This window comes from Podarcis erhardii (assembly GCF_964252035.2).
Source record: "Podarcis erhardii genome assembly, chromosome: 14".
Lineage (NCBI taxonomy): Eukaryota > Metazoa > Chordata > Lepidosauria > Squamata > Lacertidae > Podarcis > Podarcis erhardii.
This window is the reverse complement of record NC_138503.1, coordinates 26,029,969-26,050,068: the sequence shown is the minus strand read 5'-3', so window position 1 is coordinate 26,050,068 and position 20,100 is coordinate 26,029,969.

Here is a 20,100-nt window from a genome sequence, read left to right as displayed (position 1 = left end):
CGGGAGATTGTGCAACCTGTCAGAGAAAAGTTTTCTTGGATTCATCTGGCACAATATTAAAACTTACTCATCAGCTCACGCAAGATGGACAGAGAGCATTCGATACAGAGAAGAGAAGAGAAGAGAAGAGAAGAGAAGAGAAGAGAAGAGAAGAGAAGAGAAGAAAAATGCACCAAAGGAAGAAACCATTCTTATTTGACTTGGTGAGCTAAGGCAATGCACAGTGAGGGGAGAACCTTGTTATATGCGAAGTCTGTGGAATTCAAACTCAACGTCAAAGCTTACAGGGTGGGGGGCAGAGGATTTCATATCTCAGTTCTGCTCCTTTAACTGAGTCAGGAACTGCAAGTAAGGAACATGGGAGTGTTGTCGGCCTGCTACAATCAGAGATGGAAACTTTAATTTTTTTATCCCTTGTGGCTGTGAGGAATCATTAGATCAAATTGTGGGAGGCTCTTCTACAACCAGCAGGCAGTGCTGTAACACAAGGCAACCTGCAAATTACATGTGGTTATGGAGGGAGCTGTGGGAGATCATCATCCACAGCTTCGGGTCGAGTGTGTTTAAAGATGCTGCAGCCCAAAAGAGCAAGTTGTTTTATTGTCCAAGATGTCACAAGGCATCTTGGTGCCTCACCTGTATGTGATATATGAATGCAAGAAGAGCCCAGCTGGAAGAAGAAGAAGAGTTTGGATTTGATATCCCGCTTTATCACTACCCGAAGGAGTCTCAAAGCAGCTAACATTCTCCTTTCCCTTCCTCCCCCACAACAAACACTCTGTGAGGTGAGTGGGGCTGAGAGACTTCAAAGAAGTGTGACTGGCCCAAGGTCACTCAGCAGCTGCAGGTGGAGGAGCGGAGACACGAACCCGGTTCCCCAGATTACGAGTCCACCGCTCTTAACCACTACACCACTCTGGCTCCCCAGTGAAGCAAAGACCCAGGAAGTTTAGCATCCTGTTCTCACCATAGCAAACCAAATACAAACCCAATACCTACGGGAAGCCCCCAACAAAGTCCAGAGCCCAAAAGCACTCCTCACGCTGGTGAAAACATAACCATAGTAGCCACTGATAGCCTTATTCTCCATGAACTTGTCTAAAATTCTTTTTAAGCCACCCCTGTTGGTGGCCACGAAAACCTTTTGTGGAAGCAGATTCTATAGTTTAGGCATTTTGTGAATGGGTAATTTATTTCATCTGTTTGGAGTCTTCCGACATTCAGTTTCATTTAATGTCTGTGAGTTGTAGCATTATTACAAGAGAGGGGGAAGCACAGCTTTGTATCCATTTTCTGCCCACCGTGAATAATTTTTAGACGGTTGTATCATGTCTCCCTTTCCTCTAAACTACGAAGACCCACAATGTGGCAATGTTTCCTCGCTGGGGAGTTTTCCTCCATCCCTCTTAATATAATTTTGGCTGCCCTTTTCTGAACTTCTTCCAACTCGGCAATATCCTACATGAGGTGAGGCCACCAGAACAGTTTGTCGTTTTCCAATTAACTGAGGACGGGCTGCCCTTTCCTGGGGCACAGCAGGGCCAACTCATCTGACATGGCTCATCTCCACCCTGCCTCAGAGTCTGTTTACTGCAGTGTGACCTTTTGTAAACAAGGCCTAATTAAAAAACCCAAAAAATAAAATAAATGGGTGGCTGTTCCCGAAAGGGAAGTGCGAGGTAGCTCCCTGGCTGCAGCACCCTGCAATTATTTGAAACAGAAAGCTCTATTTGGGCAAGAATGGTAGAGCATATAAATCAAGTGAACAAGACAGGCAGAAGATGAGCTTACAGCGAGTCTGTTTTCCTTGGCACCTGATTAATAGCTATTGCCGTTTCGACAGCGACACTGATGGAAAAATCCTGCCTTTATGTTAAAATGGATTATGAAATCAGCCCAGCTGAGAACGCGAAGTGAGCCGTTTTCCAGGAAACATTTCATTTCTCATCAGTAAAGATGCATTTGCACCAGTCTTAGCCTAGCCGGTGCCCTCCAGTTGTTTGAGAGGGCAACTCCCACCAGGCTGAGTCCAACACATCTTGGAGGGCACTGAGTGGGCAAGGAGGGGAGTTCTTTCGAAGTTAACCCCGGGACTATCAGCCTTCGAAATGGCTGCTTCAAGGAGGATGACAATCCTACAAGTTCTCTTCATAGGGAGAGCCGTAGCTCAGCGACAGAGCACCTGCCTTGCAGGTCCCGGGTCCAATCCTGGCAATCTTCAGGTACACTTGGGAAAGAACCCCTGCCTGAAATACTGTAGAACCCCTGCCAGTCAGTGCAGACAATACTGAGCTCAGTGGACCCACACTCTGATTCAGTGAAGGCAGCTGCTCAGCTCTTGGCTTTGTAGCACCTTTGCGAAGGGGTAAAAGAAGACATGATTTGGAATGGAGATGATGATAATAATTATTTGTACCCCACCCATCTGACTGGGTTACCCCAGCCACTCTGAATGGCTTCCACCAAATATAAAGGCATAATAAAACATCAGACATTAAAAACTTTCCTGTACAGGGCTGCCTTCAGATGTCTTCCAAAAGATGCTGTTTATCTCCTTGACATCTGACAGGAGGGTGTTCCACAGGGCAAGCGTCACTACCGAGAAGGCCCTGTGCCCGGTTCCCTGTAACTTCACTTCTCACAGTGAGGGAGCCATCAGAAGACCCTTGGAGGTGGACCTCAGTGTCCGGGCTGAACTGCCCTGAGGCCTGCGGGTATAGAGTGGTATACAAATCCAACAAACAAACAAATGATAGGGGAGATGATGCTCCTTTAGGTATACAGGTACAGGTCAGGTGTGATTCTAATAAAGAATAATACATTGCCTAAAAGAGTTGAGTAGACCAACTTCACAAAGCACCTCTTGTGTCTTTCAAAAGGCTGCCCTTGCTCCATTCATAACACTCAAGTTGTGTTTGTGGGGATTTGTCAGCCTGCCGTTCTTAAACATCCAGGAGGTATGGGAGGGGATGCTGGTCAATGGTAGAGCATCTGCTTTGCATGCCCCAGGTTTAAACCTTGGCATCTCCAGAAAGGGCTGGACAATACTGAGTTAGAGCTAGGTAAAGGTAAAGGGGCCCCTGACCATTAGGTCCAGTCGTGACCGACTCTGGGGTTGCGGCGCTCATCTCGCTTTATTGGCCGAGGGAGCCAGCATACAGCTTCCAGGTCATGTGGCCAGCATGACTAAGCCTCTTCTGGCAAACCAGAGCAGTGCACAGAAACGCCATTTACCTTCCCACCGGAGCAGTACCTATCTATCTACTTGCACTTTGACGTGCTTTCGAACTGCTAGGTTGGCAGGAGCAGGGACCGAGCAACGGGAGCTCACCCTGTGGCGGGGATTCGAACCGTCGACCTTCTGATTGGCAAGCCCTAGGCTCTGTGGTTTAACCCACAGCGCCACCTGCGTCCCTGAGTTAGAGGTACCAACTGCCTAATTTGGTTTAAAGCAGCTTCCTATTTAAATCTGCTCCCTCCCCGCCAGAACCATGAGGACTAGATTCTTACTTTAGTTTTAGAGGACAGGACCACAGCTTTGTGGCAAAGCATCTGCCTTGCATCCAGGTTCAATCCCTGGCATCTGCAAGTAGGGCTGGGAACCTCCCCATCCGGAAAGCCCGGAAAGCTGCTACCGGTCAGTGTAGGAAATACTGAGCGAGATGGGCTAACGGTCTGACCGTGTATAAGGCAGCTCCCTACCTTCCTCTGTCGTCTCATTCTTTAATCCAGCTCAGTGCCTAAGGGGCAGTAGCCAAAATGAAGAACTTTCACAGCAAGATAAAAATAAAAAAAAGAAGCACTCATAACTGCCCAGGAGCTTGTGGGATCAGTTTCCCTTCCTTACTTTGCAAATGGCTTGATAAATGGTTACTTAGCAGACCTCAACTTGTTTTCAAAATCATCCAGAGTTCTCGGGAAGCTGTATAAATGCTCATTTGTCAGAGGGGCTTGGAAATGAGACAAGCCACTCCATCATTTCTGAAGCCCAAGTGAAGGAAGTGGGGAAATGGAGGATGGGGGGAGATTTCAGCTCAGAACTCTCTAGCAATCGACTCTGCAGACAAAGCAATCATTACTCAGGAGGAGAGAGAGATGACCCCTGTTCCTTCAGAGGGAATGCTCTTCCTCTCCTTCTCCCTCTCTCGTACAGACTGTTGTTCAACTGGAAAATTATATATTTCACTTTGGAGGTATGAGGATTGTACTTAGGACTAGGAATGCAAGAAAGCATCCTTTTCCATTCTGCAATGCAGGCAGCTGTTTCCTTTCGATTGCAGATCATCTTTCACGAAAACCTACATCCTTCGTCTTGCTGCCTGTAATGATGTGAATTGTGTTGCTCCACCCTGTTCATTTCAATGGAAAGGAAAGGCAAAGTGGGGTTGTGATCAATTACACCTATCATCTGTAGACTGAAGGCTGAAATAACTAAGAACTTTAACTAAGAGCGTAAGAAAAGTCCTGTTGGACTTTTCTCACAATGGCCAACCCGATGCCCCAATGAGAAGCCTGCAAGCTGTTCAAAAACTGGCAAGATATATTGTTACTGGTTGGTCTCTAAAAAGTGTCCCTGCAGCTACATTTTGAACCAAAGGAAATTTCCAAACAGTTTCTGCAGTAACCCAGGTGGAATCTATACACATATAAAAAAAATTGTGAAAATGCTCTTTTAAAAACCGTTTTGAAAAATATATTGAATTTGCCATAGCTCACCTTCGCCACCTAGTGCCACATTTGTATAATGCACTTTACAACATGCTCAAAATGTTTTACAGTGGTACCTCGGGTTAAGTACTTAATTCGTTCCAGAGATCCGTTCTTAACCTGTTCTTAACCTAGAGCACCACTTTAGCTTATGGGGCCTCTTGCTGCTGCCGCCCCGCTGGAGCACAATTTCTGTTCTCATCCTGAAGCAAAGTTCTTAACCCGAGGTACTATTTCTGGGTTAGCGGAGTCTGTAACCTGAAGCGTTATGTAACCCAAGGTACCACTGTATTTGCAGTTGTATAGCTGAGTCCCCAATCTGGAGGTGACCAGAGCAATTAGTACTCATCACTACAGCTTCAGAAATGGGTCCACAACCCTGCGTACCCATGGGTATAGCCTTGGGGATGAGGAGATGCTTCGTGAAACATTATATTACATGCAGAAGGTGTGCGTGCCTGGAAGTCTTAACTATGTGGTGTGTCCATACAGTTGACCTATTTGTTGATGGGGCCCTCTTTCTAAACAGAGGGTCAAGAACCCAGTTCTAAGAATAGGATTCCTGGACCGCCAGGGCTTGCATTTCCCGGTCAGGGCCTCAGGATGACATCTTAGAGGGGGTCAACAATGGGTAGACCAATATCCCCAGTGAGATGGAGTGTGTAGCTGCAGGAAATATGGTCTTGCCACAGAGACGAGAGCTGTCCCATCGTGTGGGACATTAGATGTGAGCTCTGCTGCTTTAACTGTTACTAATATACAGTGCTGGTGTGCATTCAGTTCACAGCTTCAACTGCCACGCATCTGGGTGGATGGTGCGAAATGCCAAATCTAAGTTTCTTTAGATCAAAGGATCCATTATACGGAGCTATTTCAGGAAAGAAGTTTATTATGTTTTTATACATGCTGGAAGCCACCCAGAGTGACTGGGGAAACCTAGCCAGATGGGTGGAGTATTATTGTTGTTGTTGTTGTTGTTGTTGTTGTTATTAAAGATCCAGAGGGTGAACACTCATCTTTTGCAAAAGTTGGTTGCTACACAGGGAATGGCTCTCATAAAAGAAAAGTTATAGAGCAGAAGCCCTCTTGTTTCCAGACACTTTTCTTTGCCTGCCGGCTGCTTATATTCAACAATAAATACCTTATTCTAAAATAAACATAGCTTATTCAATATACTGAGAGTAAGCTCAGGCTAGTGCAACTGTGGAAGACAGGAGTGCGTGGCGTGCTCTGCTCCATGGGGTCACAAAGAGTCAGACACGACTAAATGACTAAACAACAACAACAAGTGCAACTGTTGCATCAGATTCCTCTGTTGCACAATACCAAAACTCACCTGTCCGCTAAAGCAAAAGCCCTTGTGCTGGTGACACAAAACTTTGGATGGAGCCCTTAATTTTTGTTTAAAAAAGCCATGGCATGGCTCAGCTTTCCAAAGCGTGTTCTCTCAAAGTACCCAGTGAGAAAAATGCATCTTGTACCTCCTTAATGTGCATCCATGTTGCTGCATCTCTGTTCTCAAGTTGCTGAGTCACGATCTTGGGCAGCCAGGCAGGACAAAGGACAACAGTTTCCATTATGCTGACTTATGCGCTCTGGGAGGAGAGAAACCTAAGCCATCTCTGCCTACACAGCTCGGAAAGGTGAGGGGCTCACTTAATCTCTGCGAGGCTTTGTTGTCAAAGCCCCAGCTGACTTTCCCAGCCCAAAGGATGGTTATCACCTTGTTTTGCTAATCGGTTTGCATTGCTGTCCCAGCAGGGTGCAGGGGGGGCCTCCCAGAGACATAGTCCTGTTGGTTTGCAGGGGCAAAACCAGCAGAAAGTCGTGTGGCACCTACAAATTTATTGTGGCATATTGTGCCAACCTAGCAGTTCGAAAGCACGTCAAAGTGCAAGTAGATAAATAGGTACCGCTCCAGCGGGAAGGTAAACGGCATTTCCGTGCGCTGCTCTGGTTCGCCAGAAGCGGCTTAGTCATGCTGGCCACAGGACCCGGAAGCTGTACGCCGGCTCCCTCGACCAGTAAAGCGAGATGAGCGCCGTAACCCCAGAGTCAGCTGCGACTGGACCTAATGGTCAGGGGTCCCTTTACCTTTAAGTTTTTTGTGGACTACAGTGCACTTTATCAGATGCATGAAATGTTTTCCTGAGTTGCAGGCACACGTATGCAGGGTGGGAGTTGTAAATGGTGAGGTCAAAGGCAAATGAAATGCAGATGCTACAGAGATGGTGATAATTACAATATTGGCAGCAGTAATTCATGAAAAGGTTGGCGATAGCGCAGGGACGTTGGCATTGGTGTAAGCCGCTTCACGCATGTGATGTTATAAATATCCGTTGTCTCTGTTCAGTCTGCAAGCAATAGCACCAAATCTCTTGCTAGCCCTGTTGGTGTCTTTATTTTGGTATTCCTTGTGTTGCCATCACACTTCTAGTGGTTTTTAGACTAGAAGGTGAGCACTTTCGTGTGAAAAACCCTTACCCATCTCAGGACCTCAATACCTTAAGGATTGCTTTTCACATTTTTCCTTTCGTCGGCATTATTATTGTCGCTATTGTTATACAGTTGCATTATTTTATGTTATCATCTTTTGTCTGTATCTGCTTTAAGTTTATGTGAGTTATAACCACTTTTAACTATTAGCTTATATCCCTCTCCCTTTTAAGACTTATGTGCTTTATTTCATTCGCATGTTTGTATCTCATGCTGGTCTGCGACCGTAATAAAGTTTGTTGTTGTTATGTTATCGTTCTTAGCTGTCTCAAACTCTTCTGAGGAAAGGCGGGAAGGAAATGTTTAAAATAAACCCCCAGGAAGGATTTAGGCCCAAACCCCAGTGAAGACTAGCTACCAGCGTCTCTCTGCATCCTCTGCCACTGCTTCTCCTGCCCAAAGTGGCAGCCCATTTGTGTGAGAATGGTAGGCATTTATCTTACTGTTGGTGTATCGATTTCCTGTGCTTTTGCTGTGGGGTTGACAGATGCTTTTGGGTAAGGGCAGCTGATTTGCTTGCTTCTGTAGTATTTCGTTGAGCGCGTCTCTGCGGAAAGAAACACCTTTAGAAAGGGAGAAACGATCTGAGCCAGAGGTAGCCAACCTGGGTCCCAGGTACGATCTCCAATGACACCTCCAGGTAGGGCTGGGAATGTTCTCTGCCTGAAACCCTGGAGAGTCACTGCCAGTCAGTGCAGACAATACTGAGTTAGATGGATCAATTGCCTGATGATATAAGGAGCCCGAGGTGGTGCTGTGGGTTAAACCACAGAGCCTAGGACTTGCCAATCAGAAGGTCGGCGGTTCGAATCCCCGCAATGGGGTGAGCTCCCGTTGCTCGGACCCTGCTCCTGCCAACCTAGCAGTTCGAAAGCACCTCAAAGTGCAAGTAGATAAATAGGTACTGCTCTGGCGGGAAGGTAAACGGCGTTTTCGTGCGCTGCTCTGGTTTGCCAGAAGCAGCTTAGTCATGCTGGCCACATGACCTGGAAGCTGTACGCCGGCTCCCTCAGCCAATAAAGAGAGATGAGGTCCCTTTACCTTTATAAGGAGCCTACAACTCCCATCATCCCTGACTGTTGGCCATACTAGCTAGGGCTGATGGGAGTTAGAGTCCAACAGCATCTGCATGCTGACTAACCATGATCTGAGCAAGTCAGAAAGGTAGAGAGCCTGTGGCAGCAGATTTTATAGAATCATCGAATTGTAGAGTTGGAAGGGACCCTGGCGGTCATCTAGTCCAACCCTTGCAATGCAGGAATCTCAACTAAAGCATCCATGACAGATGACGATTGTTGTTGTTGTTTTCTGAAAAAGGGGGGTGAATAAAGCAAGATGTATTGATTGATGGTTAAGCCACGCTCAGAACCTTATTGCAGGGTATAGAACAAATGTTAAGGAATATGAATGTGCACCTGCAAGGCATGTGAATATGCATTGCAAGTTCTCAGCTCCTTGATGAAGGAGAATCACACTTGGGAGTCATATTTTCAGCTCTTTGGGTTCTATGGTACCATAGAACTGTTGGAAGGCTTCACAGGAGTGATCTAGTCCAGACCCGGCAATGCAGGAATCGTAGCTAAAGAAGCCCTGACAGGTGGCCATTCAAACTATGTTTAAAAAACGCCAATGAAGGACAGTCTGTTATAGTATTTTATATATATATAAAAATTAAAAAATAAATATGAATCAAAATATTAATGCCAATGGAAGAGCAATGAAGCAAGAAATTTTTGTGTGTAATAGATCAGATGGAGAGAAAGTATAACTCCCGCTCAGGATCAGTTTCTCGGCATAAAGTAGTTTGATGGTCTGTCTAAGCTGGAACCACTATTTAAGGAAGCCAGTCTATTTCAGACAGCTGTGGCAGGCCCAGAAATAAATGAGGTAATGTGAATTTATCATTGGAGGAACAAAATATCGCAATCTAAATTGGGAGCCGCTGGTCTGTATCTCGTGTCTCAGAACTCTGGCTGACCACAAACACAGCTGAGATATAATTTTTTTTGGTCCTGAGCATGCCAGAGAGAGGGAGGCCCCTGGGAAAGAGAGAAGTAAGGTCACCATCCCATTCCCCCAAATTCTCCACATCATTTTATATGAAGAGGGCTAAAACTGGAGGTCTCTGATTGATCAGTAAGAGAAAGATGGAACAATTCAAATTATGCCACTCCAAAAAAGCAGAACACATTCCACAGTGTCCACCTCCTCAAGGGATGAGTAAATCTGTCAATTTCAGTTCCTCTCAGTTTTTAATTTTTTAATGTTAAATTTGCCATATTTCCACACCAGATTGCAAATTTCCTTTTAAAAAAGAAAATTCATCAACATTTTCATGCAAATTTCTCCTAACATGCACATTTTATACGCAAAGTTATCTAAGATACATATTATTTCCCCCTAATATTAAAAAATGCATTTTTAAAAGGTTATTTTCACTAATGTGTGAGCTTTTACGCATACGTTACCTTGGTATATGCATTTTTGTATGTCTTATTCGGCAGGAGGCCTGTGTTGCAAAATTCAGAGAAGAGCGAATTTAGATGGGCAGCTGTGCTTCAGTTCACCTATTGATTCAGAAAGTGTTAATTAGGTGGGTAGAAACTGAAGCTAATTTCTTCCCCCATCCCTCCTGTCAGCAATAGGGCCCAAAGAGCCTGTGTGCTGGATCAGGCCAAAGGCCCAGCCCTCTGTTCCCTCAGTGGCCAACCAGATGCCTTGAAGGGAAGGCGGAAAGCAGGTCTGAGAGCAACTGTGACTCTCCCCACTGGTGATTCTCAGCAGCTTTCAAAGAAGGAGTGTGGGGTGAGGTAGAGGAGGCCGAGTTTTCCTCTCAGGAGGCTGCCAAGATGGGTAGCGACAGCAGCAGCAGCAGCAGGCAGGCTGCAGTTTGCCCTTCCCTTTGCCAGGAGAAGCCAGCTTGCTTTTAGAGAGGCCGTTCTTTCTCCCTCCACTTTGTATTCTGTGTGTGATTCGCTTGCTCAGAAAGGCTTCTTGGCTCCTGTCGCCGGGTTGTTTGTGATCATTAGCTCCCTGGTTCTTTTAGATTTCCTTAGCTTTTTATTTCATGTCAAGCAGACCAGTAAACAGCACCCAAAGAAGGCCTTTTTAGGAATAGAGGGTGCTCTTTTCCTATTTCCTACCTCCTTTTTTATTACTTTCTTTCTGTTGTGTTCCCATTTCTTCAGTCTGCTTTCCTCCCCACCACCCTCCTTCCACTTGTTAATAAAAAAATCTGTTCCTTTCTCCCCCTCCTCTTCAGTCTTCCCCCTCCTCTCCATCCCAGCAGCTGTTGTTATCCGTGAACAACTCCCCCCCCCCCATTTCCCCATGTGGCTCCTGTTCTCAAATCTGTTTCCATTCATCGATTTGTTGAGTGAAAACTATGACCCTCGGCTCACCAGCAACATGCAAAAGTTTGAAAACTTTTGAAAGAGGGGTGAGGTGAGGAGGCAGGCTTAAACCCCCCCAAAAAAGCAGCCCTCACCCCAACAAACACACTTTTCAGCAGCTGCGAGGAGCTGGTCAGGGCAATAAGAACAGCCTGATGGGAAGAACACACACACGAGAGAGAGAGAGAGAGAGAGAGAGAGAGAGAGAGAGAGAGAGAGAGAACCTTCCTTTTCACAAAACTGTAACTCTCCTTTTCCCATCAGGTTTTCCTCTAGCCCTTTTGGAGACAAGATGTGCTTTGCAAGACAACTGCTTGGGGAAGGGCGCAGGCCAGCCCAAAGTCCTGCCCTTATTCCACACCTGGTGTGTCGAAGCTAATGACAGATGGATAGACAGACGTTTTCCTTCCTCTCTCACAATTCTAGGCCACATACAGTGGTACCTCAGGATGCAAACAAGATCCGTTCCGGAGCCCCGTTCGCATCCTGAATGGAACGTAAGACACGACGGCACATCTGCAGGTTGCGTTTTGCCACTCCCGTGCATGTGTGTGACATCATTTTGAACATCTGCGCATGCGCAAGCAGCAAAACCCGTTACTTCCGGGTTGCCACGGAGCACAACCCGAAAGTGCTCAACCTGAAGTACATTCAACTCGAGGTATGACTGTACATTTAATAGCTTTATGATACCACTTTAAATAATCATGGGTTCCCCCAAAGAATTCTGGGAGCTGTGGTTTGTGAAAGGGTTGTTTGTGAAAGAGCTGTTGGGACATCCCTGTTCTCCTTCCAGAGAAGTTTAACAACCCATCCCACTTCACAGGGAATTCTGGGAATTGTAGCTTGGGGAGGGAGTCTCCTAACAGCTCTCCAGATAGCTACAACTCCCAGGATCCTTTGCAGGTAGGCACGGCTGTTCCAAGTGGTATCATAATGCTTTAAATGTGTGATGTAAATATGCCTCAGGAACCCAGGGTCATCCAATGAAGCTGAATGGTTGGGAGATGCAGGGGGAGGGGCCATGGTTCAGTGGTGGAACACCTGCTTTGCATGCAGAAGGTTTCAGGTTCAATCCCTGGCATCTCCAGGTAGGGCTGAGAGAGACTCCTGCCTGAAACAGTAGAGAGCAGCAGTCAGTCAATGTAGAAAACTGGTTCCCAAACTTTTTCCCACCCTACCCCCACCCACCTGGACCACTTGAAAATTGCGTAGGGTCTTGGCAGACCACTTAATGATTTTTCTACCCACTGTTGCAGTTGTACTGCATGCTGCTAGATGCTTTATGGTTTGTAATTGTGCCTTTATTGCGTCTTTAATTACACATTGCATTTTCTTGTATTCCATAGAATTCAGATTAGCAATACAATCACATACAACGTGCGATGTAAGAGGAGCAACTAAAACGCAATTGAATTTTGTTATGGATAGTTCATGCCTTCCCCCATGGAATGAAGTTTGCAGACCGCTGGTGTTCCACAGACCACAGTTTGAGAACCCCTAGTGTAAGTCCCTGTGCTCCTTACGGAACTATAAATCCCAGGTTCAAGCTGTGTACACAGCATACACGGCTTCCCCCAAAGAATCCTGGGATCTGTACTTCACACCTTATTGAACAACCCTTCCCAGCACCCTTAACAGACTACAATTCCACCCCACATAATCAATCACATGATGCATCACAAATACACCATTTGAATGGCAATGCCCCTCACCTTGGGGGGCGGAGGGGTTCGTTCCTATGATCCCAAGGATTCCTTGGAGAAAGTCATGCATTTGAGATGTACAGTGTGCGCACAATGTGTGTGTGTGCAGGTGTGAGCTGGAAAACCCCATCCTCCTTGTGTCATGGATTGACAATAACTTCCCCAGGCAGATGGGACAGAGTTTACTGGAAGGGAGGCCATATCGTTCTGGTGACCCTCCCCCCTTTTTCTCACAGTGCATTAAGTGGCCTTTCTCCTTGGACAATACGCCCGCCCCTGCCTCCCTTTCTTCCTCTTGTTTGCTTTCCCACATTCTCTTCGCACCTTCATGAATATTCAGCGGCGCCTGGCTGCTTTGGAGGCTATTGAGAGCTCTTGTTAACACTTCGGCTAATGGCGGGCACCTTCAGTTGGAAACAAAAGCAGAGATAAGAGCTTGTTAGCAGGGGATCCTTGTTTCCCACCTAACAAGGTTCCCATTCACTTGGACACTTGCGGCGGTGCGCGGCTTCCTCTGAGAGGCGTCTCTTCGGACGGGGGGCTAGTTGTTCCTGAGAGGGGTCTCCTCTCTTCATAATGCTCCAACAAACACACACATACACTGTGGTCTGAAACTCATTAGCACAGGGGACCCCAAATGGCTCTTATTGGGAACGATGAGCTAACCACAATGGGTGCACAAACCTTGGGGCAAGTGGACAATAACAGAAGTTGCAAAGCTTTTGTCTCTAATAATAATAATAATAATAATAATAATAATAATAATAATAATAATAATTTCTTTTATTATTTATTTCCCCTCCCATCTGGTTGGGTTTCCCCAGCCACTCCAGGCATCTCCCAACAGAATATTAAAAGCATGATAAAGCATCAAACATTAAAAACTTCCCTAAACAGGGCTGCCTTCAGATGTCTTCTCAAAGTCAGTGGTACCTCGGGTTACATACGCTTCAGGTTACAGACTCCGCTAACTCAGAAATAGTGCAGTGGTGCCTCGCAAGACGAAAAGAATCCGTTCCGCGATTCTCTTCGTCTAGCGGTTTTTTCGTCTTGCGAAGCAAGCCCATTGACAGCTTAGCGGATTAGCGCTATTAGCAGTCTAGCGGCTTTTAGCGATCAGCTGTTAAGCGGCTTATCAGCGGAACAGCTGATTAGCGGCTTAGGAAAGGGGGGGGGAGCGAAAAAACCCCGCGGGAACTCGCAAGATTTTTTCATCTTGCGAAGCAACCCCATAGAGAAATTCGTTTAGCGAAGCGCCTCCAAAACGGAAAACCCTTTCGTCTAGCGGGTTTTCCGTCTTGCGAGGCGTTTGTCTTGCGGGGCACCACTGTACCTCGGGTTAAGAACTTTGCTTTAGGATAAGAACAGAAATCATGCAGCGGCGGCGCAGCGGCAGCAGGAGGCCCCATTAGCTAAAGTGGTGCTTCAGGTTAAGAACAGTTTCAGGTTAAGAACAGACCTCCGGAACGAATTAAGTTCTTAACCCGAGGTACCACTGTAGTTGTTTATTTCCTTGACATCTGATGGGAGGGTGTTCCACAGGGCTGGTGCCACTACCAAGAAGGCCCTCTGCCTGGTTCCCTATAACCTCACTTCTCACAGTGAGGGAACTGCCAGAAGGCCCTCAGAGCTGGACCTCAGTGTCCGGGCTGAACAATGGGGGTGGAGACGCTCCTTCATGGGGTTTGGCCCATCTCCTCTGTGGCCTCGCTGCCTCCTGAGGTTCCTGAGCTCCTGTAGCATCTGAAGCCAGGTGTTCCATTTTCTACTGCAGAGTAAAGGTATATAGCAGATGCAGAAGAGTTTTCAGAATTGTGCAGGGGGTAGGGCGCAGAGATGGAGGCAATGGCTCAGGTAAACTGGCTGTAATAAACTTTAATGTGAGAATAGGGGTGCTGTACATAGGGATGGGTGGATCTGTTAATCTCAGTTCTCCCTATTTCTCCTTTTCCTGGTTTTAAACTCAGTTTCCTGCATTTTGGCAGCAATTTGCATTAAAAAAAAAAGTCGTGAAAATTCACCAGTATTTAATGCAAATATTGCCTAATAAGCACATGTTTGTTTGCCATTTTGAGAACATAAGGGATAGCCTTGCAGGATCAGACCAGTGGCCCATCTTGTTCACTATCCTGATATCCAGCAACTGGGTTTCAGAGGGATACTAGCCTTCATGGCTAGTAGCCATTGCTAGCCTTATGCACTGTTAAGAGTGGTTTGGCTGCCATTTCAACCTTAAGAAATATTCTAGCAATCCCTCACAACTCCTCAAGATTCACAATGATGAATTTTGGCCCATCTTTCCCCCAAATCTCACAAGAAGCTTCTTGCTCATTCTTTGCAGAGACCCTGTGAATCCCAGCTTCTCAAGGATCTGACTGCATTTTTTGTCACCATCTCATCAAGGTGCCTTGGTTTCTATGGCTACAGCTTAATTATATTCCAGCTTTCCTAAGTGGCCGTGCTGCCAATTAAGATGGCTGAGTGTTGAAGGAGGAACTTCAGTTTGAAGTTCATGCTCCCCTCCCCCCCAAGTGAGGGAAAGGGCAGTCCATCACACACACACACACACACACACACACACACACACACCAAACAACCTGTTCAGCCTATTGCTTGCTCTTTTATAAAAATAAACATTCACAGGCTATACCAACCTTCTCCAGCCCAGGTTCCTGCAGATATTTTTGGACCACAACCCAAGTTCTGGCCAGGAGAGCTGTATTATGCTGGGGCAGAAAGGGCACAACCACACTGGCTGGAGCCAATGGGTGTTGTTGTTTGGATTTATATTCCACTTTCCTTCCCTGGAGTGGCAAAGAGTTATACAATTTTAAAACAAAGCAAAAAAATAAATAAAATTAAATTTAAAAAATCCCAAATAGATCAAAACATTCTGAAGACAATTACAGTTTAAAACCTCTCAATGCAGTTACCATCAAAAGCATTATTCCATCCTATGATCTCCACGCTGCCAGGAACAGTATTCTTCAGCCACCAAATGCCTGGGTAAACAGGAATGTTTTCAAACAACTGTCCCTGAAAGTTAATAAAGATGGAGACAGCTGAACCTCCCTAGGGAGGGATTTCCACAGATGGGGAGCCAATACTGCAAAAGGCCCTGTCACGAGTCAACACCAACTGGATAGTGAAACCAAGAAGTACAAAACATCTGCAGGGCACCAGTATGGCAAAGACTGGGCTGATATATCCAGAATGAAATGTAGTCCTGACTGGAGAAAGAGAGAGAGACAGAGAGAGATAGCGAGAGAGAAAGAAAGAAAGCACACACACCTAAGAATAACAGGGGACTCAGCTACACAGCTGCAAATAAAATGCTTTGTGTGTTGTAAAGTGTATTATACAAATATGACACTAGATGGTGGTGATGAGCTCTGGCAAATTCAATATTTTTTCAAAACGGTTTTGAGAAAAAAGCATTTTCACAATGTTTTTTTATATGTGTGTAGATTCCACCCAAGTCAGTCCCACAAAGGCAGGTTTTTCAAACCCACGTTAGATGCTGCTTGTTCATTTGTTTCCCACCCAGAGGCAATATTTAAAGGTCAGCTTTTCTAGCAAGGGAAAATAAAACATCCAACAGAAATTAATCAAACAATTGACAAGAGCAATAGGAAAACAAGACCCTGTAAAAATAGAGATGGGCGTAGCAGATTAAAACAAACAAAGCCAAGGGCCAAATCAGCAAAGGATTTTCTACCTGACAGGCCAAATCCCGACTGGCTAAGGAGCAAAAAGCAAAGCAAGTGAGGAGATTAAAGTGAGCTCCAGACTTTCAACATCTAGGTGCAGCCATAGAGAAGACTCTCTCTCTTCCCCTCTCAAACTTGCTGGCTGACCTTGGGCCAATCACTGTCTCTCAGCCTTGCTTACCTTGCAGGGCTGTTGTGAGGATAAAACAGGAAGTGAGTTATTTAGAGGACAGAAAGGGTTTAAAATGGCATACAATGAACAAATGTGCCTCTACTCCCTGCTATGTGCCATTGAGACGTCTAAAATTGCTGGGTGTGCCTTTTAAACACACCCAGATGAGGACTCAATTGGAGAAAGACAGAATCTCCCTCCAAGGACACCCTGCAAAAATCAATAATAATAATAATAAGAGTTTGGATTTGATATCTCGCTTTATCACTACCCTAAGGAGTCTCAAAGCGGCTAACATTCTCCTTTCCCTTCCTCTCCCACAACAAACACTCTGTGAGGTGAGTGGGGCTGAGAGGCTTCAGAGAAGTGTGACTAGCCCAAGGTCACCCAGCAGCTGCATGTGGAGGAGCGGGGAATCAAACCCTGTTCACCAGATTATGAGTCCACCACTCTTAACCACTACACCACACTGGCTTTGTATGGATTTGTGTATGGGCGTGAGTCTTTGAAATGCCCCAACCAAAACAGATTGGGCAGAAATTCAATTCAGTTCCCATTTAAAGGTGAAGCTACCTACCTAATTCACACTTTCTGGAACACTACGCAAACCAAAATACAGCTGCCCTTTGAAATTTGCACTTCTCTGAATTTTGCAATGCAGTTCTTCAGTCAAGTAAAGTGTGCCAAAAAGTATATATTACGGGGAAATGAATATCTCAATGAATATATGCATAAATTGCATATATTCTTGAAGAATATATGCATCATAGTAGGGGAAATGCATCATAGTAGGGGAAATTGCATGGCAAAACTGCATACAAAAATGGATATCTTAGGAGAAATTTGCACTAAAATGGTGGCAAATTTTCATGAGGATTTCTTTGAAATTGCAAACTGATGTGGGAATATCAAGAACGGATCTTAAGATTGGAAAAACGAGAAATTTAAAGCACATTACTTCCCCCAAAGAATCCTGGGATTTGTAGTTGGAAGTGGGTGCTCAGAATTGTATCCCAGTGCACTACAGTTCCCAGGATTCTTTGCAGGAAGCCATGTGCTTCTGATGCACTTTAAAGGCACGGTGCATCTGCAGCATGAGAGAAACCGAAATTCACAGATTCCTCGCTGGCTCCCAACCAGCGAATTGCTCAACGCACCATGTCCAAAGCCTTTGGGAAACTGATTGATTTACTAGCTGGGAACACCTAGTGGGACTTAAGCTGCCTCTCCCGCTCTTTCTTTGGGAGCTTAAGGACAGCTGGGTTTGTGGAACGGACTTCCCATACTCCACCTCGCAGCAGCAACTTGCAAGGGGTGGGTGGGAGAGGGAGAGCAGGGCTGGAAGGAGCAAGCATAATCTCCATGATTTACAGGCTGTCTCTTGAGTTTAAGAAACATTCAGCTCAAACTATTAAATTACGAGGTGGTGCCACCTCCTCTTCGGCAAGAACCAGTTGGTTGCTCCTGCTAATGGCCACATTTATCTTGAGCTTTATCTGCCCCAGCTGGCAACCTGCTTTGCCAGCAGTGTAGCTCAGAGACAGAGAGCCTCCCTTCCATGCAGAAAGTCTCAGGTTCAGAAGGTCCCTCGCATGCAGGAAGAGTCCTCCCTGAAGCCCTGGAGAACTGCTGCAGGCCAGTGTTGGCAGCACTGGGCTGAATACACCCAATGGTCTGGCTTGGTAAAAGGGCAGCTTTCTATGTTCCTGTGGCGTGTGTGCATGTGTGGCAGGGGGGAACACCATAGCTCAGTGGTAGAGCATCTTCTTTCCATGCGGAAGGTTCCAAGTTCAAATCATAGCATCTCCAGGTGGGGGCTGGTAGAGCATGTCTCCTGCCTGAAACCCTGGAGAGAAATGCTGCTAGCTGGACCAGCGGTTCAGATTAAGGCAGCTTGCTCCGCTCCAAAGTCATTTTTGTCAGCCAGCCAAAAGCTCAAACCACAACAGCAGCTGCAGGCCCAAGACACACGAATCTTTCCCTGTTTCCTCAGGGAATGGTGCGTTCTCCTGTTAGTTAAAGCAAAAAGTTCACTAGGGTTTGGCAACTGTGAATGGTTGCTGGAGAATTTTATTTCATAGAATAATAGAGTTGGAAGGGACCCTGAGGATCATTGAATTGAACCCCCCGCAATGCAGGAATATGCAGGGATCATACCCCCAACCTTGGCGCTCTAACCAGCTGCGCTACCCAGACTGCTGTGTCTCTATTCCACCTTTCCACAAAGGAGCTCAAGGTGGTGTATGTGGTCCTCTTCCTCCTCGTTCTATCATCACAGCAACCCTGTGAGGTAGGCCAGGCTGAGAGACTGTGCCTGGTCCAAGGTGACTTGAACTCTGCTCTCCTTGGTCTCCAGCTTTCAACCTCCCCTTGCTCTCTTGAAATGCCAAGTGTGCTTAAGATGCAACCAGAGCCAGGGTTTTTTTCAGCTGTGGCCCCGATCTGGTGGAATGCTCCGTCACAAGAGACTAGGGCCCTGCGGGACTTGACATCTTTCCGCAGGGCCTGCAAGACGGAGCTGTTCCACCAGGCCTTTGGCCAAGGCACAGTCTGACCCCCTCCTTTGGCAATCCTCACAGAACTATAGCCCAATGGTTGCCATTAATTTGATTTTGTACTGATTTTAGAATGAATTGATTTTAGAATGCTGTGTTACTTTTATTGTTGTTAGCCGCTCTGAGCCCGGCTTTGGCTGGGGAGGGTGGGATATAAATTTTAAAAAATTATTATTGTTATAATATGTATTTTATTTCAAAAGTCTGCAAAATCGGATGTGGCAACATGATGAACTGAACTTGGTTTTGGAAACAAAGCTGGAAACAGAGAAAAGCCAAAACTGACAGAGGCGTCCATCCCTTCTAACAGTGCAGCATCCGAAAACCAAGACCCTTTTATCTTCTATTTCCCATGGATGGGACAAACCTGTTTTGCTGCCTTCAGGTATCTTGTTCTTCCTGATCAACCACTTTCCTTGAATTCTCTCAATAATCTTCCCGGCTCAAATCATTGAGAGTGAGAGGAGACGGAATGAGATAGGGGGTCCTGCAACACACAGAGAGTACGGAGAGTGAACACAAACCCCTCAGGGGGTGACGCCAGCTGCCCTGCCCCCCACGTGGATAGGTACCACCCACATCTAGGAATAGGAGAGGAATTTGAATCAGGCCACATTTAAAGGCGAATCAACTAATCCACACTTCCCAAAACACTTTGCGAACTGAAACTTTGAAAAATGCCTTTCTCAGAATGTTGCAGTGTGTGGTTCTTCCACTGTGGAGGGTAAACAAAGGTGCATATACTGGGGTAAAATGTCCCTATAATGGGGGAAGTAACATACAAAATGCAATGTATTGGGGAAAACATGAACATAAGGGAAAATATGCTTTGCAAAAAGGTGTATCCTAGGCAAAATGGCACACAAAATGTGATATGAGGATAAATGCGCACCAAAATGCTTTTTAGTTTTCAAGATAATTTTTTATTAAAAGGAATTCACAAGAGGATGTGGAAATGTGGAGAAATGAACTTAAGATTCAAAAAATGAGAAACTGAGGCAAACCAAAATGCAGAGATTAGTGTATCCATAGCCACACTTAGCAATGAGTAGGGTTGCCATATTTTGAAGAGCAAAAAAGAGGACACATTGGCTGACTTCTACTTTTAACTATTGATCGCTATGACGACTGTCATTTCACATACCCATAAAAAAAGAGGACGTGCCCTGGAAAAAAAGGACATATGGCAACCCCAGTGATGATGCTCTTCACCAGCCATGTGTTTTATGGCAATGTGAGAAGGACCCACATACACAAGGATGTACACGCATAAAGCCCCTTTGCATTGCCACCAAACATGTGGCTGATTTGTGGGGAAGGAATGGCTAGTTAGCAATGCCACACAACTGTCTCCTGTGAGCT